Source organism: Rutidosis leptorrhynchoides, chromosome 1 (assembly GCF_046630445.1).
Source record: "Rutidosis leptorrhynchoides isolate AG116_Rl617_1_P2 chromosome 1, CSIRO_AGI_Rlap_v1, whole genome shotgun sequence".
Taxonomy (NCBI): Eukaryota; Viridiplantae; Streptophyta; class Magnoliopsida; order Asterales; family Asteraceae; genus Rutidosis; species Rutidosis leptorrhynchoides.
The window spans coordinates 545,027,092-545,054,099 of record NC_092333.1 but is presented as its reverse complement, the minus strand read 5'-3'; positions in this window follow the sequence as shown (position 1 = coordinate 545,054,099).

Genomic DNA, 27,008 nt, shown 5'->3' with positions numbered 1-27,008 from the left:
AGCTGTCCCTGGTAGCCATGCGAGTCGCATGGCTGGAAGGCCATTCTCATGCGAGTCGCATGAGCCCAAAAATCTGGCCAGGTCTATAAATTGCAACGTTTTCTTGCCAGTTGACACCACACACACATATACATAATAATACTCTGTAAGAATAATGTAATAATAATAATAAATTTATAATATATAAATAAATATAGTATAGATTAGTGTTATATTAGATTAGTTTGGGTTATGTAAAAGTTATTTTTACGGGTTTTGAAGTCGAAATTCTGTCCGTGTACCACTACGCGATAAATAATCAATGTAAGCTATGTTCTCCTTTTTAAATTAATGTCTCGTACTTAAGTTATTATTATGCTTATTTAAAACGAAGTAATCATGATGTTGGGCTAATTACTAAAAGTGGGTAATTGGGCTTTGTATCATAATTGGGGTTTGGACAAAAGAACGACACTTGTGGAAATTAGACTATGAGCTATTAATGGGCTTTATATTTGTTTAACTAAATGATAGTTTGTTAATGTTAATATAAAGATTTACAATTGGGCGTCCCTATAAATTACCATATACACTCGATCGGACACGATGGGCGGGGTATTTATATGTACGAATAATCGTTCATTTAACCGGACACGGGAATGGATTAATAGCCACTAGAATAATTAAAACAGGGGTGAAATTACATTCAAGGGTAATTGGTGTAATTGTTAACAAAGTAGTAAAACCTTGGTTTACACGCAGTCGATAACCTGGTGTATTCATTAAACAAAGTATTAAAACCTTGTTACAATTCGAATCCCCAATTAGTTGGAATATTTAACTTCGAGTATAATAATAATTTGACGAGGGCACTCGCATTTTATATTTATGACTGATGGACTGTTATGGACAAAAACCAGACGGACATATTACATAATCCAGGACAAAGGACAATTAACCCATGGGCATAAAATTAAAATCAAAACGTCAAACATCATGGTTACGGAAGTTTAAATAAGCATAATATATTTTATTTCATATTTCCTCGTACTTTTATTTATTGTCATTTTAATTATTGTTATTTATTTTATATTGTTATTTAAATATCGTCATTTACTATACGCTTCGCTTAAAATATAAAATCGACAAACCGGTCATTAAACGGTAAACTCCCCTTTTATATATTATTATATATAATTATATATATTTTGTACAAATATAATTATATAAAAATAAAGTGTTTCATAAGCCCGTCTCCCTGTGGAACGAACCGGACTTACTAAAAACTATACTACTTCGCGACTAGGTACACTGCCTATTGTGTTGTAGCAAGGTTTTGGTATATCCATTTTGTAAATATTTAATTAAAACTTGTTAAATTTTGTAGCATTCTGTATTAAAAATATAGTATATTTCGTAACCCCACGCTACCACATCAAGTTTTTGGCGCCGCTGCCGGGGACTCGGCGAAATTTTTATATTTTGTTTTTAGAAAAACAATATAAAATCTTTAAAAAAAAAAAAAATTTAAAAAACTTAAAAACTTAAAAATTTTTATATATAAATTTATTTTTAAGATTTTTACTATAAACTCTCTATTTTTATTTTAGTTTTATAAAAATATAAAGTTTTTATTTAATTTATATATTTTATATAAATATTTTTAAAACAGAAAAATTAAAAATTAGAAAAACAGAAAATAAAAATAAATAATAAATAAAACGTGAACCTGTCATTTTTTGACCCCCATTTGAACTGGACCAACAGGTCATGCGACTCGCATGACCCTTCTGCATAAACCCATGCGAGTCGCATGAGGTCTTCTGACAGGCCACCATTCTACCCTAATTTCGCATTTATTACGGATTTTATTATTATTATTAATATAAACCCTAATTAGTTTATTAATTTAATATTAATTAGTTTTAATTCTTAATTAATTTGTATTTTACTTTTAATTAGTTTTATTAATATATAAATTAATATCTTTAATAAATAATAATATAAAAATAATATTTTTTTTTTTTATAAAAATTATTCTTTTTCTCAACTTTTTATATATTTTTATATTTTGTATCTTTTAGTCGTTTAGCGTAATATTTGTATTTTGTCGTTCGTACTTAGTTTTAAATATAGATTTTGCCGTAGTTTATTTTTATATTTCTAGATTTTTAGGTTTGCCGTAAAATCCATTAAGTACTTATTCCTTAGACTAAGATTTAGGTGCTTTAGAATTTTGCGACGCCATTTTTCGTACGACTTTCTTACTTTTATTTTTCGACGTCTATTTTTCTACCTTTTTATTTTTCAACACTTTTCGACGCGCAATCTATTTCTTTCTATTTTCTCGACACTCTAGTTTTTAGGACTTAGAAATTTTCTCTATTTCTTATCTAATATCTCAAACAGAAAGAAAAATTATTTAAGTGGTTAAATTAATGGACGTTGACAATTTTCTGCTTCGTAGTAATAGTTGGATTTGTTAGTGGCTGAGTTGTGAGCTTCCGATTTAAAGGGTTCTGGCTCCCTGCTGCATCTTTTGGCTATTCGAAACGTGGGCAAAAGCAGAAAAGTCTATTAATTGGACAACTTATATAAGTTTTTCTATTTTTATAACTAATAGGATAATTAGTAAATGCACCACATTGTAGCTAAAATTTGGCCATCGCAATAAAATGGAAAATTTTGAAAACAAGGCTATGGAAACCCTTTTTGATATCCAAAATCAATTAAATCAATACTCTCAAACGAGTGTTGATGATAATTCGTTCGGTCAATCTTGGATCACGAATGATGAAACAATAACTGGTTGTGAAATCTGTGGAGATTATCACTCAACATGGGAATGTTACTATTACGTTCCTATGGAAAATTACGCACCCACAGAACCTGCATGGAACGATTATGAAGAACGCAATTCAAACTGGGATTATTCCCAAGAATATATCCAAACTCAACAACCAGAAGACGAGGAAAATTACGTGTCCGAAAATTCTTTAGATCATATGAAAATCAAACTCGAAGAACTCGATGCTCAAAATGAACAAATGAGAGAGTTTGTAAACCGGCAAGCTGAAACTCTATCAGACTACACACCTATTGATCTGAGGAGTATTGTTCAAGAAAATCTCAAATCATCGAATTTTGATGAATTCGAGAGCTCCGAAATCACCAACTATCCCGATGATAATTTTTATTCAGCTTTACCAAATTCACAACATATCGACACATTAGCCTCTACCGACGAAATCATCGATCCACCAATGGATGAAGAAGAAGTAAGGGTGACAAATTGGAACTCTTGGGAAAACGATAACGTTGAAAATTTTACCCCCGAGACCAAAGTGGTGGGACCGATAAGTACCATTAATGAAGAAGAATCTACTTCGATCCCGAAATTCACCATTCCACAACCTTCCAACCCAATATTCTCAATAGACAAATCATCTACCGAAGATGAACTAAGAACTGTAATAGATAATGACACCTCAAATTTTACCCAAATGGGTAATAGAGGTGAAAACTTTGATCCCGAAAATGAACAGAAGGAAATGTTAGGAATTGACCACCCTATAGGAATATGTATGTCAGTGTATAACGATCCATTTGACCAAGAACCAGAAAAGAGACATATCCATTTACTAAAAGCTACACTTAAAAAAGAATTAAGTAGTGACGATCGGGTGGGTCTAAACTTTAAACCCATTAATATATTTTATACCACCCGAGATGTAAATAACTGGCTCACTATTTTAATTCGAGGAACTTATTCCACCGACTTCACATATCGTCAGCTAAAGTGTAGGGAAGTCTAACCCCACTTAACGTTAAATTAGGGGTTCGGGTTAGTGCATAACTCGTTAATAAACATGCATGATAAATTAGGGTAAAAGATGCATTTTCAAAGATTAGCAAACAGTTCAGAAAAGCAACCATTTTTGAAGAAAAACATGTGTGATAATACAAGAAGGAATGAACGATGAGGCGCGCCATCTATCATTCGTCGAGCTTTGTAAGTACAAACTAGGTATTCTTAATCACTTTTCTACACTAATCACCCTCATGAATTTATAATTAGAGTCTGATTTCATGCAAATGAGGGCATTGCATGATCTCAAGTGTGGGGAAGGGTTATAAATTCTCTCGGGTTTACACTTGGTTTATTTGCCAAATTTTGTGAAAATTTGAAAAATTTTCAATTAAATGAAGTCAAAATCATGTTTATACATATTTATGAACGATGAAAACTAGGTGTTAATACCGAAATTATCGTTACCTCGAAAAGGACATAAATTGAGAAACAACCTAAAACGCTTGAATTCATTTAAAATGGAATAAAGGAGAATAAAAAGGCAAAGAAAGAAACTAAGTGTGGGGAGAATGTACCAAGTTATTTCATTAAAAACTATCTATCACATGTTTCTGTAAAGTTATTGCAGGTGCTTTTATTTTGGACTAAATTAACTGTTTTACCCAGTTTATTGTAATACTTTTGAAAGAAAAGATGGATCTACACGATGAATCAATTCCATCATTAAAAGGAAGTAAAGTCTTCCGAAAAATACACACGCTTCCTGATTTAGGTCAAGAAGTTGTCGTCCAGACCAGCTGTAGGTTGACGAAAAATCTAGAAAAGTCATCTCTAAAATCAGCAGGAAATCCACGGACCTCAGCATCAAACAGGGTCGCCAAGTGGTCAGATTTATCCTAACCATGAGAAGGATTTATCTCGTACAATGGGGGGGCACCGTGCAAATTAGCTTGATAAGACTAATGAATCAGATCCCCAGAAAGGATAATCTCCTTAAAAGATTAAAAATCAGCTTTTAAGCCTGATATTACTCAATCCTTGAGATTGACCTTAAAGATTGAGAATTACAAACTCATGGAATTCGATGATATCTAAACTCGAGCTTGAACGAGAAAATATTTTGATCAAAAATACAAACCGATTTGTTTTCTGAAAACCCATTTTCAATGCGTTCATTACCATTGAACGTAAAATCCTAGGAATTCACCTAGAATTCATTAGGTCACCTGAACCAAATTGGGTGTCAACCGTAAGAACGGTGGTTGCATAGCATGGTCAGAGACAGGACCTTGTGCCAGACCGAAAAATCATAGGATGATCTTTACTATTGCTCCTACCAAGGATAGTCCTAGCATCCGACACGTTTTTAGACCATGAACAAATGCATGTCATTAGACATTGCCTTAACAGTTTCTTGTTCATCGCTTTCCTTTACAACCGGACGGTAGTTTTCCGAAAGGTAATATACGGAACAAGTAAACTGGATGTGTGCTTTTCGATACCAGGATAGCAGTGGATTACACGAACCTAAAAGTTTTAAGCCAAAATATTGATCCACAAATATATTTTGCAACACCAAAGAATGGATTAAATCAGAAAACTTGTCTAGGATAAAATCTAGCTTGAATTTTCAAAAGATCAAATGTTTTCATAAAGATCCAATTTCCTTAAGGATCTACATTTTTATAAGTCATGTGGGACTGTAAACCGCCTTTCAAATGTGCACTTTGCTTTGGAAACCGAAAGTAAATCGGCTATTTGATTGCAAGTGTCGTTGACCTAAACCCGAGGCAACTGTGGATGACACACCCACCTTTAACCATGGTTCTATCGTTACTATCATTGTTTATACCGCTCTATCAAAATCACTGATGTATAAAGTGTGAAGAATAAAGAAGTGATTTGTATGTTTTTATTTCAAGACTGTATTGCTTGAGGACAAGCAACGTTCAAGTGTGGGGATATTGATAAGGCTAAAAAGGAACATATATTTCATAACATTATTCCCCAAGAAAGACAAGATTTCAGTTGCAATTGTTCCATTTTCAAGTAATATTCGTTTATTTTAAATAAGTGCGAAGACAAAAGGCGAAAACGACGAATTGAAGATGGAAAGGTCCAAAAAGTTCAAATGTACAAGATACAATTAAAAAGGTTCAAAATATTGATGAGGAACGTCTAAAAATGACAAGAGTACAAGTTACAACACACAAAGTACACGATATAAAATAGTACGCAAGGACGTTCGAAAATCCGGAACCGGGACCCGAGCCAAGAAGAAACGCCCGACGCAATGGACCAAAAATATCTAGTCTACTATGCATATAAATATAATATAATATATAAATAATTATTAAAATTATTTATATTTTATATATATTTAATAAATATGTCGACGAACGTAAAAACAAAAAGTATGTGAGCTGTCCCTGGTAGCCATGCGAGTCGCATGGCTGGAAGGCCATTCTCATGCGAGTCGCATGAGCCCAAAAATCTGGCCAGGTCTATAAATTGCAACGTTTTCTTGCCAGTTGACACCACACACACATATACATAATAATACTCTGTAAGAATAATGTAATAATAATAATAAATTTATAATATATAAATAAATATAGTATAGATTAGTGTTATATTAGATTAGTTTGGGTTATGTAAAAGTTATTTTTACGGGTTTTGAAGTCGAAATTCTGTCCGTGTACCACTACGCGATAAATAATCAATGTAAGCTATTTTCTCCTTTTTAAATTAATGTCTCGTACTTAAGTTATTATTATGCTTATTTAAAACGAAGTAATCATGATGTTGGGCTAATTACTAAAAGTGGGTAATTGGGCTTTGTATCATAATTGGGGTTTGGACAAAAGAACGACACTTGTGGAAATTAGACTATGAGCTATTAATGGGCTTTATATTTGTTTAACTAAATGATAGTTTGTTAATGTTAATATAAAGATTTACAATTGGGCGTCCCTATAAATTACCATATACACTCGATCGGACACGATGGGCGGGGTATTTATATGTACGAATAATCGTTCATTTAACCGGACACGGGAATGGATTAATAGCCACTAGAATAATTAAAATAGGGGTGAAATTACATTCAAGGGTAATTGGTGTAATTGTTAACAAAGTAGTAAAACCTTGGTTTACACGCAGTCGATAACCTGGTGTATTCATTAAACAAAGTATTAAAACCTTGTTACAATTCGAATCCCCAATTAGTTGGAATATTTAACTTCGGGTATAATAATAATTTGACGAGGGCACTCGCATTTTATATTTATGACTGATGGACTGTTATGGACAAAAACCAGACGGACATATTACATAATCCAGGACAAAGGACAATTAACCCATGGGCATAAAATTAAAATCAAAACGTCAAACATCATGGTTACGGAAGTTTAAATAAGCATAATATATTTTATTTCATATTTCCTCGTACTTTTATTTATTGTCATTTTAATTATTGTTATTTATTTTATATTGTTATTTAAATATCGTCATTTACTATACGCTTCGCTTAAAATATAAAATCGACAAACCGATCATTAAACGGTAAACTCCCCTTTTATATATTATTATATATAATTATATATATTTTGTACAAATATAATTATATAAAAATAAAGTGTTTCATAAGCCCGTCTCCCTGTGGAACGAACCGGACTTACTAAAAACTATACTACTTCGCGACTAGGTACACTGCCTATTGTGTTGTAGCAAGGTTTTGGTATATCCATTTTGTAAATATTTAATTAAAACTTGTTAAATTTTGTAGCATTCTGTATTAAAAATATAGTATATTTCGTAACCCCACGCTACCACATCAAAATCCATGGTAATGTTTTCCCATTTCCATTCCGGAATTTCGGGTTGTTGAAGTAGACCTGATGGTTTCTGATGCTCAGCTTTGACCTTAGAACACGTCAAACATTCTCCTACATATTTAGCAACATCGGCTTTCATACCCGGCCACCAAAAATGTTTCTTGAGATCCTTGTACATCTTCCCCGTTCCAGGATGTATTGAGTATCTGGTTTTATGAGCTTCTCTAAGTACCATTTCTCTCATATCTCCAAATTTTGGTACCCAAATCCTTTCAGCCCTATACCGGGTTCCGTCTTCCTGAATATTAAGATGCTTCTCCGATCCTTTAGGTATTTCATCCTTTAAATTTCCCTCTTTTAAAACTCCTTGTTGCGCCTCCTTTATTTGAGTAGTAAGGTTATTATGAATCATTATATTCATAGATTTTACTCGAATGGGTTCTCTGTCCTTCCTGCTCAAGGCATCGGCTACCACATTTGCCTTCCCCGGGTGGTAACGAATCTCAAAGTCGTAATCATTCAACAATTCAATCCACCTACGCTGCCTCATATTCAGTTGTTTCTGATTAAATATGTGTTGAAGACTTTTGTGGTCGGTATATATAATACTTTTGACCCCATATAAGTAGTGCCTCCAAGTCTTTAATGCAAAAACAACCGCGCCTAATTCCAAATCATGCGTCGTATAATTTTGTTCGTGAATCTTCAATTGTCTAGACGCATAAGCAATCACCTTCGTTCGTTGCATTAATACACAACCGAGACCTTGCTTTGATGCGTCACAATAAATCACAAAATCATCATTCCCTTCAGGCAATGACAATATAGGTGCCGTAGTTAGCTTTTTCTTCAATAACTGAAATGCTTTCTCTTGTTCATCATTCCATTCAAATTTCTTCCCTTTATGCGTTAATGCAGTCAAGGGTTTTGCTATTTTGGAAAAGTCTTGGATGAACCTTCTGTAGTAACCAGCTAGTCCTAAAAACTGGCGTATGTGTTTCGGAGTTTTCGGGGTTTCCCACTTTTCAACAGTTTCTATCTTTGTCGGATCCACCTTAATACCTTCTTTGTTCACTATGTGACCGAGGAATTGAACTTCTTCCAACCAAAATGCACACTTTGAAAACTTAGCGTACAATTCTTCCTTCCTCAATACTTCTAACACCTTTCTCAAATGTTCACCGTGTTCTTGGTCATTCTTTGAGTAAATAAGTATGTCATCAATGAAAACAATGACAAACTTGTCAAGGTATGGTCCACACACTCGGTTCATAAGGTCCATGAACACAGCTGGTGCATTAGTTAAACCAAACGGCATGACCATAAACTCGTAATGACCGTAACGTGTTCTGAAAGCAGTCTTTGGAATATCATCTTCTTTCACCCGCATTTGATGATACCCGGAACGTAAGTCAATCTTTGAATAAACAGACGAGCCTTGTAGTTGATCAAATAAGTCGTCGATTCTCGGTAGTGGGTAGCGGTTCTTGATGGTAAGTTTGTTCAACTCTCGGTAGTCGATACACAACCTGAATGTACCATCTTTCTTCTTGACAAACAAAACAGGAGCTCCCCACGGTGATGTGCTTGGTCGAATGAAACCACGCTCTAAAAGTTCTTGTAATTGGCTTTGCAGTTCTTTCATCTCGCTGGGTGCGAGTCTGTAAGGAGCACGAGCTATTGGTGCAGCTCCTGGTACAAGATCTATTTGAAATTCAACGGATCGATGTGGGGGTAATCCCGGTAATTCTTTCGGAAATACATCGGAAAATTCGTTTGCAATGGGAACATCATTGATGCTCTTTTCTTCAGTTTGTACTTTCTCGACGTGTGCTAGAACAGCATAGCAACCTTTTCTTATTAGTTTTTGTGCCTTCAAATTACTAATAAGATGTAGCTTCGTGTTGCCCTTTTCTCCGTACACCATTAAGGGTTTTCCTTTTTCTCGTATAATGCGAATTGCATTTTTGTAACAAACGATCTCTGCTTTCACTTCTTTCAACCAGTCCATACCGATTATCACATCAAAACTCCCTAACTCTACTGGTATCAAATCAATCTTAAATGTTTCGCTAACCAGTTTAATTTCTCGATTCCGACATATATTATCTGCTGAAATTAATTTACCATTTGCTAATTCGAGTAAAAATTTACTATCCAAAGGTGTCAATGGACAACTTAATTTAGCACAAAAATCTCTACTCATATAGCTTCTATCCGCACCCGAATCAAATAAAACGTAAGCAGATTTATTGTCAATAAGAAACGTACCCGTAACAAGCTCCGGGTCTTCCTGTGCCTCTGCCGCATTAATATTGAAAACTCTTCCGCGGCCTTGTCCATTCGTGTTCTCCTGGTTCGGGCAATTTCTAATAATGTGGCCCGGTTTTCCACATTTATAACAAACTACATTGGCATAACTTACTCCGACACTACTTGCTCCGCCATTACTCGTTCCGACACCATTTGTTCCTTTCGTTCTATTAACCCCTGGTCCGTAGACCTCACACTTCGCCGCGCTATGACCATTTCTTTTACACTTGTTGCAAAATTTGGTGCAGAACCCCGAGTGATACTTTTCACACCTTTGGCATAGCTGCTTCTGATTGTTGTTGTTGTTGCGGTTATTATTGTTGTTGGGATGATTGTTGTAGTTGCTGTTGTTGTTGTTGTTGTTGTTGTTGTTGTTGTTGTTGTTGTTGTTGTTGTTGTTGTTGTTGTTGTTGTTGTTGTTGTTGTTGTTGTTGGGCCGTTTGTTGTAGTTGCGATTGATGTTGCGATTGTTGGGATAATTGTTACGATTATTGTTGTAATTGCTGTTGTTGTTGTATTGGTGATTCTTATCACTGTTTTCCTCCCACTTTTTTTTGACTTGCTTCACATTGGCCTCTTCAGCAGTCTGTTCTTTAATTCTTTCTTCAATCTGGTTCACTAGTTTGTGAGCCATTCTACATGCCTGTTGTATGGAGGCGGGCTCGTGTGAACTTATATCTTCTTGGATTCTTTTCGGTAATCCTTTCACAAACGAGTCGATCTTCTCTTCCTCATCTTCGAATGCTCCCGGACACAATAGGCACAATTCTGTGAATCGTCTTTCGTACGTGGTAATATCAAATCCTTGGGTTCTTAACCCTCTAAGTTCTATCTTGAGCTTATTGACCTCGGTTCTGGGACGGTACTTCTCGTTCATCAAGTGCTTGAATGCTGACCACGGTAGTGCGTACGCATCGTCTTGTCCCACTTGCTCTAGATAGGTATTCCACCATGTTAACGCAGAACCTGTGAAGGTATGCGTAGCGTACTTCACTTTGTCCTCTTCAGTACACTTACTTATGGCAAACACCGATTCGACCTTCTCGGTCCACCGTTTCAATCCGATCGGTCCTTCGGTTCCATCAAATTCCAAAGGTTTGCAGGCAGTGAATTCTTTGTAGGTGCATCCTACACGATTTCCTGTACTGCTAGATCCAAGGTTATTGTTGGTATGTAGCGCAGCCTGTACTGCGGCTATGTTTGAAGCTAGAAAAGTACGGAATTCCTCTTCATTCATATTCACGGTGTGTCGAGTAGTCGGTGCCATTTCCTTCAAAATTGTCAAATGGAACAAGTTAATCATACAGAATATTAAGAGTAGTTAATAGTATTTCGTAGCATAATATGAACTCATTTATAAAAGCTTTTTCTTCATATTAGCATTTTATAAGTTTAAATTCAGGTAGTACCTACCCGTTAAGTTCATACTTAGTAGCTAATATACAATTCAACTACTACAATTCTATATGAAAAACTGATTATAATAATATTTCGCGTTCAAACTTTTACACAATATTTTACAAACTTACAATACCGCTTATTTTACATATAGCATGAAATATAGCACACAATAAATTTGATACAAGATGGTTGTGAAGATAATTCTAGCTAGTACACAAGTCGTTCAGCAAAGGCAATAAAGACACGTAATTCATACGTCCAGAAACAAGTCATGCATTCTGGTTTTACTAGGATTACTTCCCATCCTTGGTCTTGTGGAACATAACCTTTATGGCCGTTGATAAGACAGCGTGTTGTAACGTCGTCAAAGGGACGAGGGTTACGTAATGTCCAACAGTCCCGTAACAATCTAAAAACCTCATTTCTTACCCCAATTACCGACTCCGTCACTTGTGGGAACGTTTTGTTTAATAGTTGTAGCCCGATGTTCTTGTTCTCACTTTGGTGAGAAGCGAACATTACTAATCCGTAAGCATAACATGCTTCTTTATGTTGCATGTTAGCCGCTTTTTCTAAATCACGAAGTCCAATATTCGGATATATTGAGTCAAAATAATTTCTTAACCCATTGCGTAAAATAGCATTTGGGTTCCCCGCAATATATGCGTCAAAGTAAACACATCGTAACTTATGGATTTCCCAATGTGATATCCCCCATCTTTCGAACGAAAGCCTTTTATAAACCAAGGCATTCTTGGAACGTTCTTCGAATGTCTTACAAACTGATCTCGCCTTAAATAGTTGTGCCGAAGAATTCTGACCGACTCTAGACAAGATTTCATCAATCATGTCTCCGGGTAGGTCTCTTAAAATATTGGGTTGTCTATCCATTTTGTGTTTTTATACTGTAAAATAGACAAGAGTTAGATTCATAAAAAAAAAATACTTATTAATACAAGCAATTTTTACATATATCATAAAGCATAAGCACACTATATTACATATATTACACCACACGAATACAACTATCTTATTCCGACTCGCTTGTTTCTTCTTCTTCGGTTTTGGTTCATTTTGCCAAGTTTCTAGGGATATATGATGTTCCCCTAATACGAGCCGTCGTTATCCACATTGGTTTAGAAAAACCTGGTGGTTTAGAGGTTCCCGGGTCATTGTTACAACTTAAGGACTTCGGGGGTTGACGATACATATAAAGTTCATCGGGGTTGGAATTAGATTTCTCTATTTTTATGCCCTTTCCCTTATTATTTTCTTTTGCCTTTTTAAATTCAGTTGGGGTAATTTCTATAACATCATCAGAATTCTCGTCGGAATCCGATTCATAGGAGAATTGGTAATCCTCCCAATATTTTGCTTCCTTGGCGGAAACACCATTGACCATAATTAACCTTGGTCGGTTGGTTGAGGATTTTCTTTTACTTAACCGTTTTATTATTTCCCCCACCGGTTCTATTTCTTCATCCGGTTCCGATTCTTCTTCCGGTTCCGATTCTTCTTCCGGTTCCGACTCTTCTTCCGGTTCCTCTTCGGGAACTTGTGAATCAGTCCACGAATCATTCCAATTTACATTTGACTCTTCATTATTATTAGGTGAGTCAATGGGACTTGTTCTAGAGGTAGACATCTATCACATAATATCAAACGCGTTAAGAGATTAATATATCACATAATATTCACATGTTAAAAATATATAGTTTCCAACAAAATTTGTTAAGCAATCATTTTTCAAGTAAGCACGGTCGAAGTCCAGACTCACTAATGCATCCTAACAAACTCGATAAGACACACTAATGCAAAATTCTAGTTCTCTAAGACCAACGCTCGGATACCAACTGAAATGTCCCGTTCTTATTGATTAAAAACGTTCCATATTAATTGATTTCGTTGCGAGGTTTTGACCTCTATATGAGACGTTTTTCAAAGACTGCATTCATTTTTAAAACAAACCATAACCTTTATTTCATAAATAAAGGTTTAAAAAGCTTTACGTAGATTATCAAAGACCATTACATAATGGTTTACAATACAAATATGTTACAACAAAATAAGTTTCTTGAATGCAGTTTTTACACAATATCATACAAGCATGGACTCCAAATCTCGTCCTTATTTATGTATGCGACAGCGGAAGCTCTTAATAATCACCTGAGAATAAACATGCTTAAAACGTCAACAAAAATGTTGGTGAGTTATAGGTTTAACCTATATATATCAAATCGTAACAATAGACCACAAGATTTCATATTTCAATACACATCCCATACATAGAGATAAAATATCATTCATATGGTGAAAATCTGGTAACCGACATTAACAAGATGCATATATAAGAATATCCCCATCATTCCAGGACACCCTTCGGATATGATATAAATTTCGAAGTACTAAAGCATCCGGTACTTTGGATGGGGTTTGTTAGGCCCAATAGATCTATCTTTAGGATTCGCGTCAATTAGGGTGTCTGTTCCCTAATTCTTAGATTACCAGACTTAATAAAAAGGGGCATATTCGATTTCGATAATTCAACCATAGAATGTAGTTTCACGTACTTGTGTATATTTTGTAAATCATTTATAAAACCTGCATGTATTCTCATCCCAAAAATATTAGATTTTAAAAGTGGGACTATAACTCACTTTCACAGATTTTTACTTCGCCGGGAAGTAAGACTTGGCCACTGGTTGATTCACGAACCTATAACAATATATACATATATATCAAAGTATGTTCAAAATATATTTACAACACTTTTAATATATTTTGATATTTTAAGTTTATTAAGTCAGCTGTCCTCGTTAGTAACCTACAACTAGTTGTCCACAGTTAGATGTACAGAAATAAATCGATAAATATTATCTTGAATCAATCCACGACCCAGTGTATACGTATCTCAGTATTAATCACAACTCAAACTATATATATTTTAGAATCAACCTCAACCCTGCATAGCTAACTCCAACATTCACATATAGAGTGTCTATGGTTGTTCCGAAATATATATAGATGTGTCGACATGATAGGTCGAAACATTGTATACGTGACTATGGTATCTCAAGATTACATAATATACAATACAAGTTGATTAAGTTATGGTTGGAATAGATTTGTTACCAATTTTCACGTAGCTAAAATGAGAAAAATTATCCAATCTTGTTTTACCCATAACTTCTTCATTTTAAATCCGTTTTGAGTGAATCAAATTGCTATGGTTTCATATTGAACTCTATTTTATGAATATAAACAGAAAAAGTATAGGTTTATAGTTGTAAAAATAAGTTACAAGTCGTTTTTGTAAAGTTAGTCATTTCAGTCGAAAGAACGACGTCTAGATGACCATTTTAGAAAACATACTTTCACTTTGAGTTTAACCATAATTTTTGGATATAGTTTTATGTTCATAATAAAAATCATTTTCTCAGAATAACAACTTTTAAATCAAAGTTTATCATAGTTTTTTAATTAACTAACCCAAAACAGCCCGCGGTGTTACTACGACGGCGTAAATCCGGTTTTACGGTATTTTTCGTGTTTCCAGGTTTTAAATCATTAAGTTAGCATATCATATAGATATAGAACATGTGTTTAGTTGATTTTAAAAGTCAAGTTAGAAGGATTAACTTTTGTTTGCGAACAAGTTTAGAATTAACTAAACTATGTTCTAGTGATTACAAGTTTAAACCTTCGAATAAGATAGCTTTATATATATGAATCGAATGATGTTATGAACATCATTACTACCTTAAGTTCCTTGGATAAACCTACTGGAAAAGAGAAAAATGGATCTAGCTTCAACGGATCCTTGAATGGCTCGAAGTTCTTGAAGCAGAATCATGACACGAAAACAAGTTCAAGTAAGATCATCACTTGAAATAAGATTGTTATAGTTATAGAAATTGAACCAAAGTTTGAATATGATTATTACATTGTATTAGAATGATAACCTACTGTAAGAAACAAAGATTTCTTGAGGTTGGATGATCACCTTACAAGATTGGAAGTGAGCTAGCAAACTTGAAAGTATTCTTGATTTTATGTAACTAGAACTTGTAGAATATATGAAGAACACTTAGAACTTGAAGATAGAACTTGAGAGAGATCAATTAGATGAAGAAAATTGAAGAATGAAAGTGTTTGTAGGTGTTTTTGGTCGTTGGTGTATGGATTAGATATAAAGGATATGTAATTTTGTTTTCATGTAAATAAGTCATGAATGATTACTCATATTTTTGTAATTTTATGAGATATTTCATGCTAGTTGCCAAATGATGGTTCCCACATGTGTTAGGTGACTCACATGGGCTGCTAAGAGCTGATCATTGAAGTGTATATACCAATAGTACATACATCTAAAAGCTGTGTATTGTACGAGTACGAATACGGGTGCATACGAGTAGAATTGTTGATGAAACTGAACGAGGATGTAATTGTAAGCATTTTTGTTAAGTAGAAGTATTTTGATAAGTGTATTGAAGTCTTTCAAAAGTGTATAAATACATATTAAAACACTACATGTATATACATTTTAACTGAGTCATTAAGTCATCGTTAGTCGTTACATGTAAGTGTTGTTTTGAAACCTTTAGGTTAACGATCTTGTTAAATGTTGTTAAGCCAATGTTTATAATATCAAATGAGATTTTAAATTATTATATTATCATGATATTATCATGTATGAATATCTCTTAATATGATATATATACATTAAATGTCTTTACAACGATAATCGTTACATATATGTCTCGTTTAAAAATCATTAAGTTACTAGTCTTGTTTTTACATATGTAGTTCATTGTTAATATACTTAATGATATGTTTACTTATCATAGTATCATGTTAACTATATATATATCCATATATATGTCATCATATAGTTTTTACAAGTTTTAACGTTCGTGAATCACCGGTCAACTTGGGTGGTCAATTGTCTATATGAAACATATTTCAATTAATCAAGTCTTAACAAGTTTGATTGCTTAACATGTTGAAAACATTTAATCATGTAAATATCAATCTCAATTAATATATATAAACATGGAAAAGTTCGGGTCACTACACTTTTACCATAAAATGGCATTTTTCCCAGTTTAGCACAAGATTTGATTCTTCACACCTAATCAACATACGCTCAAGATTATGAAGACATGAGTCAAAAGAATCACCGAAGACTGAAAAGTCATCCATGAATACTTCCATAAAGTTTTCAATCATATCATGAAAAATAGCTACCATACACCTTTGAAAGGTAGCAGGAGCATTGCATAAGCCAAAGGGCATACGTCGATAGGAGAAAGTACCATAAGGGCATGTAAAGGTCGTTTTCTCTTGGTCCTCTTGTGCTATAGGGATTTGGAAATATCCCGAGAAACCGTCAAGAAAACAATAAAAGTTCTTTCCTGCCAACCTTTCCAACATTTGATCAATGTAAGGAAGAGGAAAATGGTCTTTTCGGGTTGCATCATTTAATTTTCTGTAGTCAATACATACCCTCCAACCCGTGATAGTCCTGGTAGAAATTAATTGGTCGTCTTCATTTGTGACAACGGTCATGCCACCCTTTTTGGGCACGCATTGGACCGGACTCACCCAAGGGCTATCCGAAATTGGATAAATGAGACCTGCATCTAGGAGTTTGACAATCTCCTTTTTAACAACTTCTTGCATATTAGGGTTGAGTCTCCTTTGTCTTTGTACACATGGCTTATAGTTATCTTCCATTAATATCTTATGCGTACAATAAGAGGGACTTATACCCTTGATGTCATGAATTTTCCATGCTAGAGCTGTTTTATGGGCTTTTAACATGGAAACAAGTTTAGACTTCTCACTTACAGAGAGTTCGGATGAAATGATAACCGGGAGAGTAGAACCTTCTTGTAGGTAAGCATATTCCAAGTGTTTTGGAAGTGGCTTAAGTTCTAAAACGGGAGGTTCTTCAATCGATGTTTTACATCGGTACTCATTTCCTAAATCCAACTTTCTGTATTCTTCATCATTTGGCTCATAACCGTTAGCCATCAAGGTGGTCAACATCTCCACTTCTTCCAACATATTCTCTTAATCACCTTCCGCAAAAATGCATTCTCCCGCACCTTGCAATTCTGGAAATTCCTGCAACAACTCTGAATATGTGTCTATGGTTTGCACATAATAACATTGATCATCAGTAGACTCGGGATATTGTAGGGCATGGTCAACGAAAAAGGTAACCTTCATATCCTCAATACTAAGGGTCAATTTCTGCCCATGAACATCTATCATAGCTCTAGCGGTATTGAGGAAAGGTTGACCTAATATAAGAGGCACACGTGTGTCCTCCTCCATGTCCAAAATTACAAAGTCAGCCGGAAATACTAGGGTACCTACTTTTACCAACATATTCTCTAAAATTCCACGAGGGAATTTAACAGAGCGGTCCGCTAGTTGAATTGCCATTCGGGTTGGTTTTAGTACCCCGGGGTTTAGCTTAACATATAATGAATAAGGCATTAAATTTATGCTAGCCCCTAAATCCGCTAATGCTTTAATGCATTCCAAATCTCCCAGGAGACATGGTATGGTAAAACTTCCAGGATCTGCTAATTTCTTTGGTATTTTGTTCATCAAAATTGCTGAACAATTAGCATTCATGGTGACGGATGAAAGTTCCTCCATTTTCTTCCGATTAGTAAGTAAGTCTTTTAAGAACTTAGCATACTTGGGCATACCTGAGATTACATCAATGAAAGGCATATTTATGTTAATTTGTTTAAACATATCTAGGAATTTTGACCTTTCGGCCTCTAGCCTTTCTTGTTGTTGTTTTCTTGGGTATGGGAGCGGTGGTTGATATGGTTTCACTACGGGTTTTTCCCGTTCTTCCTTTTCAACCACTTTTTCCGGCTCCTTAACCGGTTCATCATTTCGGTTCAACGGAACACTAAAATCAGAATTTTCGGGCATTTTTGGAGCATCGTATGCTAAACCACTCCGTGTGGTGATAACATTGGCGTGCTCATTTCGAGGGTTCTTATTTGTATCGCCCGGTAAACTACCTGGTTTTCTCTCACTAAGTAAATTAGCTAAACCACTCATTTGTTTCTCCAAATTCTGAATTGAGGCTTGTTGATTTCGAAACTGGTGTTCGTTTTTCTCGTTGGTTTGGTTTATATTTGTGACAAGCTGAGTTTGTGATGAAATCAACTTTTCCAACATACTCTCCAAATTTGACTTTTTTTCTTCCTGTTGGGATTTTTGATAAAAACCCGGAGTTTGGTGTTGGAACCCACTACTTGACCCTTGTTGGTAATTGGAATTTTGACCTTGAGGGTTGTAGGGGTTGTTAAAGTTCCGGTTGAATTGGGCTCTTCCTTGAAATTGATTGTTATTTCTTTGGCTTACGAAAGCCACTTCTTCTTTTTGAGCCATTGTTAAACCGGCATCACAATCTTTTCCTAAATGAAGACCACCACAGTATTCACAACCTACTTTCATACTATGAATTTCCTTGGTGATTTTATCCATGGTTCGAGCAACACCGTCTATTTTAACACTTAGGGAACTAAGGTCGTCATAGGCGCCGGCGCTTTGGACTTGAGCATTGCGAGTAATTGGGCGTTCTTGATGCCACTCATGAGAATAATCGGCTAGCTTCTCGATTATTTCATAAGCCTCTTGCTCGGTTTTGTCCATAAGAGAACCACCGGCCGCTTGGTCAATTGAAATTCGGGTTGCTACATCACAACCTTTGTAAAAGATTTGGACCTTTTGAAAGGTATCCAAACCATGGTTTGGACAACCTCTTAGCATTTTGGAAAATCGATTCCATGCTTCGTACAGGGTTTCCATCGGCTTTTGACAGAATTGGGTAATTTCGTGTTGGAGTCTCGCGGACTTGGATACTGGAAAATATTTCTTAAGAAATTTTTCCAACATACCATCCCATGTTTCTATCGTAGCCTCGGCCAATGAATCTAACCAACTTCGTGCTTCCCCTTGGAGTGTCCAAGGGAAAAGTCTTAATAATATGGCCTGGTCAGTTTCTGGTTTAAGTTTAAAAAGAAGACATATCTCTTGAAAGAGACGAATATGTTCGTTTGCATCTTCATTTGGACCACCACCAAATTGGCACCTGTTATTAATCATTTGAAGAATAGGTCCTTTAATTTCAAAAGTTACCTCACCAGTAGGCAGAGTAATAGCACTACCTTGTCCGGTCCGGGTTGCTTTCATCTTTGCTGCCATTGATTGTCGTGGTACCAACGGTCTTTCTCCTTCCATTTCAAAATTTGGGGGTTGAACGGGTTTACCAAAGTCTGAATATCGAGGCTTGGTCGTACTTGATTCTGAATCAAAGGTTTCTTGCTTTGATGAAGATTCAAAAATTTCAAGTACTTCTTTTGAAATCCTACCAAGCTTTCTATCAGGTTCTGTAAACGGTGTAAGTAATGGAGATTCTGAACTTCGGGTATGTGGCATATGCGACCTATAAACTGTCAATCACACAACTAACAAAAATTATTAAACATACCGATTCTATAAGTTTAAAAATCAAAGACTATTAAAATTTTAAAATAATTAAGAAACTACTTAATCACAAATCAGTTAATAATTCTATTTTGACACAAAACTGTCCCAGGCAGCGGCACCTAAAACTTGATGTGCGAGAAGTGTCGTATAAATTGTCGTATAAAATAATATGGAAAAATACCGATTAAAGATTTCTACACACTAACGGGCAGTGTACCCGATCGTGTAGTAGTATAGTAACTGGTTTAGTTCTGTGTATCGTTCCAAGGACAGTTGTATTAGACAAACTAGAATTAGAAACTATATTATGATTAACTAAGTAAATGAAACTTAAAGGTACAAGTTTTATGTTTTGGTGGCCATTTAACGATTTAGCCAAATCAGAGAAGGTTAAATGTAAAAAACAATATTTTTGGTCTTTTAAATTTATAAGATGAAAATAAATGCAAAGAAAGCAAGTAAGATAGTTTTGATTTAAATCAAAGAGATGAAATGTTCATCTAGATATTTTACCCTCGGTATTGGATGTAAGTTTTAATATTAAGGCCTGATTGAATAATTATGTGTGTAAGTTATCTAATAGGTTCATTAAGAGTTCTCTTGAATAAACACGCAAACACAATCACAAGATCAAGGGTTCCCTTTTCACTATGGTTCTTGTATTTGTAATCAAATAACTATTAAAAGTATGCTAATCACCTAAATCGACCCGCCAAGAGTTCTCTTTAGCGAGTACTCAAACTAGAATTACTAAGTGAGGGTTCCCTATTACTTAGGCCTTTTCGTTTGTGACTAGTTGATTAGCTAGATCAAAGACTTGAATAACAATTGTCTTTGCGTTCGCTCTACACAATTCATTCCTATTTTGTTTAACCATTTTAATCTAGTTTACCTCCCTTGGTCCGGTTTAGTAAACAATCAATCTAAGACAAGTTGATTGTAAATCAATATGATACATCAACAAGAGTTCTCTTTATCAACAACATATCAATTAACTAGATACAAATGATTTTAACAGCAATAAGCATGGTTCTTAATTCAAGCTTTAATCTATCACACATAATACATTCAATCAATAAGATTACATCCAATACCTTGGTTATTAATCTAGACAAACATTATAGAAACTAGCCAACAATCATGGTAACAGACAACGTAACAATCAGATTAACAGCTGAAATCATTGTTTTAGAACAAGGAATAACCTACAAGAACAAGGAGTTCTTGGATGATGAAGGTTTTGATCTTTGATGTCTTGATGTTGAGCCTCTTCCAAGAGCTTGGAGTTCTCCAATTTTGCTCCTAAAAATCGTCTCTGTACTCTCTGGTTCGTAAGCTATCAAACAGTCCCTCAAAACACTAGTTTTAAAGTGGAGAAAGTAGGTAAAAAGCACAAAAGTCGGCTGAAACCTACTACGGGACGGCGTCCAATAAGGCTGGACGGCGTCCCGTCCTTAAGAGCTAGACGGCGTCCTGTAAAACCAGGACGACGTCCTGTTTCAAGAAGCTGGACGGCGTCCTATAATCCTGGACGGCGTCCAGATATGCTGAAATCCACTGTTTCGCTTTCTTTTCAATCCTCTTTTATTTGGACGAAGCCTAACACCTTGGAAGCTTTGTTTTACCATTTTAGAGCACTAAATAGACCTTAAGTCGTATCGGGATCAACCAATGTCATAAATCATCAAAACTCTTTGTAAATCACTCTTCCGATACAAATTTGCGCATCTTGGATTATCACTTATAGAAACGCCTTCATTATCCTCGATTCTAGAGCATTTTACACGATATTGCGATAGATATATATGATGTTATTGAGCAATATCTGTCCCCCGCAAGTTCCAATCTTGGTTTTAGTAGTGAACTGGTGATGCAAAGGGTGACCAAGTCCATTGCGCTTATGGATAAGTTTGCTAAGCTTGATGATCCTCAGTGTGAGTTGTTGTTGCTTAGGGCATGTACGGGAGTTTATAAACTCTACTTTACCTTGCGTACTTGTCCTCCTAGTATATTTGAGGCGGCTCAACGCGCTTTCTATGGAGCCCTTCGATCTTCCTTGGAGCGTATTGTTACTGCTTCAGGGCCTGGGTTTAGTGATTGGCAGTGGCGGCTTGCCACCTTGCCATTTGCATTTGGAGGGCTTGGTGTTTATTCTGCGGGAGATGTTCGTCATTATGCTTTTCTGGCTTCTCGATTACAGTCTGCTGGGTTGCAGACCAAGCTCCTACGTCATGCGGGTATTGTTGGTCTTGATCGTGCTTTTGAAGATGCATTGGGTCTGTTTAATAAAACGGTTGGGTTTGATATTTTAGGTAATCAGAGTGAGGTCGCTGCCCTCATACTCATGAAGAAATTGGCAGATGTTTATTTCACAAAGGTTACCGCTTCTGCAGAATCCACTTTTTCATTATCTCCCCGACAATCGGCCTTATGGAAATCGCAGCAGGGTGATCACACCTCTGCTTGGCTAAGGGCAGTCCCTATTTTGGGGTTGGGTCAGACGATGAACACAAAAACTTACCGATGTGTGTTGTGCTACCGGTTGGGTGTTCCATTGTTCTCTATCTCGACGGCATGCTCTGCCTGTTCAAGGGTTTTTACTGGGGATATTTTCGGGGATCACGCGGTGTCTTGTGCTGGTATGGTGGGTATTAAGCATCGACATAATGTTGTTCGGGATTCCCTTGTTGATGTTTGTTATCGATCTGAGATTTCAGCGAGAAAGGAGGTTGACATTGGGTTGTCTGGAGGGAACGACAGGGCCCTCAGACCTGCAGATGTGTTACTTTATTCCTGAGATTGTGGTCGCGATGTTTGTGTTGACTTGACAGGGTCTTCTCCTTTGACACAGTCTGGGCTTTCTGACTTTGTCCCTGGACGAGCTGTGGTTGATGCGGCTCGTCGGAAGCGGGTCAAGTACGAATCTAGCTGTCAGGCGATTGGTTATGGTTTCATTCCTTTCTCATTTTCTTCCCTTGGGGAATTAGAAAAGGATGCTGTTTCTTTGCTAAAGCGGGTTCAGAAGAGTTCGATGGCGCAAGATATTGGTGGTACTAGGATAGGTTTTGCTATTGCTAGAGATGTGGGGGCCCAGATTGTCTCTAGGCTTCCCACTAATTTTTTGTAAGTTTTAATACTTTTAAGTTTATAATAATAATAATAATAATAATAATAATAATAATAATAATAATAATAATAATAATAATAATAATAATAATAATAATAATAATAATATAATAATAATAATAATAATAATAATAATAATAATAATATTATTATTATTATTATTATTATTATTATTATTATTATCATTATTACTATTAGGGAGATGATCCTAACACATTAGTTATTGATCCATTTACACCTTTTGATATGTATTACCTATTATACCCTTCAGATTAGTTACTTAACCACCCCTTTGACTATCCTATATTTTAACATTTTATAGAACTACAATATCACGCCCAAATTAAAACGTTCATGTTCATCCTTCTTCCTTTTAAATCAAAAACATTCATCCTCTCAAAGCCCTAACTGTTCATCTTCTCTAAATCACCCATATGAAAAACATTCATCTTCTCTCAAATAAAAAATATTCATCCTGTCAACATGTCAACACCCTAACTGTTCTTCATTCTAAATCACCCATATGAAAAACCTCCAATATATATATATATATATATATATATATATATATATATATATATATATATATATATATATATATATATATATATATATATATATATATATATATATATATATATATATAATATTCATCCTGTCAACATGTCAAAACCCTAACTGTTCATCTTCTCTCAAATGTAATCAACCCAATTTTTCAAATCAAACTAATATTTCTTTTGTTCTAACTTTTTTACCCTACAAGACTACACCTATCCCTTGTCGTTCTTGATCTATCTCGGATACCACTTACTTCTGGTTTTACTTTACATTCGATTTCCAAATTTTTAAACTGGGTCTATAAAAAGAAACAAGAATGTCGAAATCGTCTATAAAAACACGCCGGCCGATGTGAATATATGATGTTCATGATTGCGAGGTAGCAATTATTTTTTATATTTTCTGAAGAAAATTCTGCAAGGTTCGGTAATTTCAGATGAGGAATTTCATAAATTAATAGAAAAAGCTAGATTTTATTTAATTGTAAAGAAGAAAATATACACAGTATGTGCAGATAAAAAAGTTTTATTGAACTTGAAAATGGATGTACTGTTCGTAATGTTTGTTCCTTTCGTAATGTTTGTTGGTGCTATGTTTTGTAAAATTGTACGGAGTAGTAGATTTTGTATACTCAAAAAGTGATTCAAAAGTGAGTCAGATTGAACATATATTAATATTATTGTTTGCATTTTCTTTGTTTAATATGGAGTACTCCGTAATAAAAACTGCTTAAAATGGGTAATAATGCTTATATAGAAAGAATTGATAAAGGGATGATTAGGTAAATTAAAATGAAGGGTAAAATAGGTAATGAATAATAAATGGTGTAGATGGATCAAAAACATGTGTGTGAGGATCACCTCCCTTATTATTATTATTATTATTATTATTATTATTATTATTATTATAAACTTAAAAGTTTTAAAACTTACAAAAAATTAGTGGGAAGCCTAGAGACAATCTGGGCCCCCACACCTCTAGCAATAGCAAAACCTATCCTAGTAAAAATATGAGCAGCAGCACCGGCACCAATATCTTGCGCCATCGAACTCTTCTGAACCCACTTTAGCAAAGAAACAGCCTCCTTCTCTAATTCCCCAAGGGAAGAAAATGAGAAAGGAATGAAACCATAACCAATCGCCAGACAACTAGATTCGTACTTGACCCGCTTCCGACGAGCCGCATCAATCACAGCACGTCCAGGGACAAAGTCAGAAAGCCCAGACTGTGTCAAAGGAGAAGATCCTGTCAAGTCAACACAAACATCGCGACCACAATCCCAGGAATAAAGTAACACATCTGCAGGTCTGAGGGCCCTGTCATTCCCTCCAGACAACCCAATGTCAACCTCCTTTCTCGCTGAAATCCCAGATCGATAACAAACATCAACAAGGGAATCCCGGACAATATTATGTCGATGCTTAATACCCACCATACCAGCACAAGACACCGCGTGATCCCCGAAAATATCCCCAGTAAAAACCCTTGAACAGGCAGAGCATGCCGTCGAGATAGAGAACAATGGAACACCTAACCGGTAGCACAACACACATCGGTAAGTCTTTGCGTTCATCGTCTGACCCAACCCCAAAATAGGGACTGCCCTTAGCCAAGCAGAGGTGTGATCACTCTGCTGTGATTTCCATAAGGCCGATTGTCGGGGAGATAACGAAAAAGTGAATTCTGCAGAAGCGGTAACCTTTGTGAAATAAACATCTGCCAATTTCTTCATGAGTATTGGGGCAGCGACCTCACTCGGATTACCTAAAATATCAAACCCAACTGTTTTATTAAACAGACCCAATGCATCTTCAAAAGCACGACCAAGACCAACAATACTCGCATGACGTAGTAGCTTGGTCTGCAATCCAGCAGACTGTAATCGAGAAGCCAGAAAAGCATAATGACGAACATCTCCCGCAGAATAAACACCAAGCCCTCCAAATGCAAATGGCAAGGTGGCAAGCCGCCACTGCCAATCACCAAACTCAGGCCCTGAAGCAGTAACAATACGCTCCAAGGAAGATCGAAGGGCTCCATCGAAAGCGCGTTGAGCCGCCTCAAATATACTAGGAGGACAAGTACGCAAGGAAAAGTAAAGTTTAGAAACTCCCGTACATGCCCTAAGCAACAACAACTCACACTGAGGATCATCAAGCTTAGCAACCTTATCCATAAGCGCAATGGACTTGGTCACCCTTTGCATCACCAGTTCACTACTAAAACCAGGATCGGAACTTGGGGGGCCCCAAGCAACTTAACACCATTTAAAGGCCGAGCAATATTAGGAGGAAAGACACCTACTTGCCTGCTGCGAGGGTCCTCCGTAGGCCAGAAAATTTCTGTTTTTTCAACGTTGAGATGCAGCCCAAAACGAGGCCCATCCTCCATAATCAAATGCAAAACCTTCCCCACCACCAAAGTGTCCCCAATAATAGTACCATCATCCAAATACCACGCCTGAAGACAAACCTCAAAATTATCTCTGATTTTAGAAACCAAGGGTTGTAGGACCAAAGCAAAAAGCAGCGGACCAAGGGGATCACCCTGTTGCACCCCCTGAGAAGACCATAATGTGTGGTTCCCATAATACAATCTGGCTGGATTAGAGTAGCAAAATTCAACCCACCGAGAAAGGCTCGGACAAAGGCGGCGAACTTCACGTAACATGACCGTACGATCAACTAGATTGAAGGCATTTTGAAAATCAACTAATAACATAGAGAGGCCAACATCAGAGCCACGATCCTCAATCAGCCGATTCACAGCATGAAGAATAGCCTCACCACCTGAAGAAACACCAACACCAAACTGAAGACCATCGAAGTAACTTCTCAAAGACTGGCCAACCATAGCAGCGCCAACCTTCGAAACAAGACGTCGCCAAACAGTACCCACAGCTATAGGACGAAGACCACCGCCGGGCTTGACAAGCGGTGTGAGGGGAGCACTAGCAATATACTCTCCTAATTCCATAGGGCACCTTCCAGCTAGAAAGAGATTAACGACTCCGGTAATAGAGCCAACCAACTCATCCGAGACTGCCACAGCAGCACCACTCAAGCAATCCATAAGGTGTTGTGCACGTAAACCATCCCTACCACATGAAGTGCCCCGAGGAAAAATTTTAATCTGGCCCAAAACAACAGCAGAAGTCGTAACGAGGTGAAGGTGATCAACCGTCATATCAGGCAAAGATGGAGCGATAGAAGAAGGGTGCTTAGACAGCAAGTCCGCCAGTGTGGCGTCATTATAAGGAGCAACGCCTGATGAAGAAAGAACACGAGCTGCAGCGGTGTAATGGCCATCACAAATCTTCCTACGACACTGCTTAATATTACGCTCTTCCAAATCAAGGACCTCATCATCAACCACTGACAACATAGGAGAATCCTCTGCCAAATACTCTCTCACAAGCTGTAAACTCCCACCCGCTGTCCCCCAAGAGCAAATAGCAC